The sequence below is a fragment of the Octopus bimaculoides genome, chromosome 2 (genome assembly GCF_001194135.2).
Source record: "Octopus bimaculoides isolate UCB-OBI-ISO-001 chromosome 2, ASM119413v2, whole genome shotgun sequence".
NCBI lineage: Eukaryota > Metazoa > Mollusca > Cephalopoda > Octopoda > Octopodidae > Octopus > Octopus bimaculoides.
Window position 1 is genome coordinate 111,984,996 of NC_068982.1, and position 1,118 is coordinate 111,986,113.

The following is a 1,118-nucleotide window of genomic DNA, read 5'->3' on the forward strand; positions in this document are numbered from 1 at the left end:
TATATATATATATATATATATATATATATATATATATGTGTGTGTGTGTGTGTGTGTGTGTGTGTGTGTGTGTGTGTGTGTATGTATGTATAGTCTTTGACCGTTCAAGGAAAGTCGTCTTGAAGGAAAGGTCAAAGGTGATACATGTTCCACTTTATTTTGCGTGTGACTTCATATGCGCAGAAAGTTTGTGAACAGTTATATTTAAACTCCATCTCATAGAATAGTTCTTACTGCTGCTGCTGCTGCTGTTGTTGTTGTTGTAAGCAACAAGTTTTCCCCGATCAGTAGACAAGTTTTCCCCGATCTAAGCACACCAACCGTGACCATTCCGTCTTTTTCCTAACTACAGGAGACGAAGGATTCTTTTATTTAAAATGTCCTTTTCTAAGAATTACAGTGTGACTTGAGGAAGATTTGACTGTATTTCTACCATTTCGAGCGACCACGTACAAGCTACCTCGTTGATTCTGACATAAGTTTGAACAAAGCCGCTCCAATTGCTCCCATTCTGTCTAAATGTATATCTATTGACTACACTGTCTGTATTAGATTTTTAAAATGATAGATCGCAATTCGGAGCAGATTTTAGCAAACAAACATATAAAGACCTCCGTCTTTGGCTGTTTGTGTAAAATGTTGTTGCGTTGGTCAGATCCAGAATGAGAGACATCCTAAGCCTCACCATTCCGCTTTTAATCTATGAGCAGAGAACCGGAGTTTGCATAACAGCAGCGTGTAGTACGAGGGAAATTCGATTACTATTTCTAGCATATAGTATGAACACATAAAAAGTTCCCTCATTGTAATAGATGTTGAGGTTGTGTGAGAGGAAGAGAAGATGGTAAGTAAAGAGAAAAAAAAGTTATTTCTTTGACGAGGAAGGTTTGAAATCTATGTCTTGAATACTTATGTGTGAAGGGAGTTAACAACAAGAATAAAGAAAACGACGACGAAAGCAACAACATCAACAAAAATAAATGACCCAAAATATAACAAGAACAAAATAAACGAAAAAGAACAACTGCAATTTTCTTTTAAGCAAGCAATCAAATAAAACCCCAACCTAACATGCTTTGACTAAATACTAATTAACCCAAGTGTGTGTATATATGTAA

General features: G+C 36.0%; 1 protein-coding gene across 4 annotated transcripts in view; it reads right to left on the reverse strand.

The window, feature by feature from the left end:
* LOC106867486 (innexin unc-9) overlaps positions 1–1,118 on the reverse strand; it is a 371,622-nt gene that overhangs the window by 200,928 nt on the left and 169,576 nt on the right. The window lies entirely within an intron of this gene.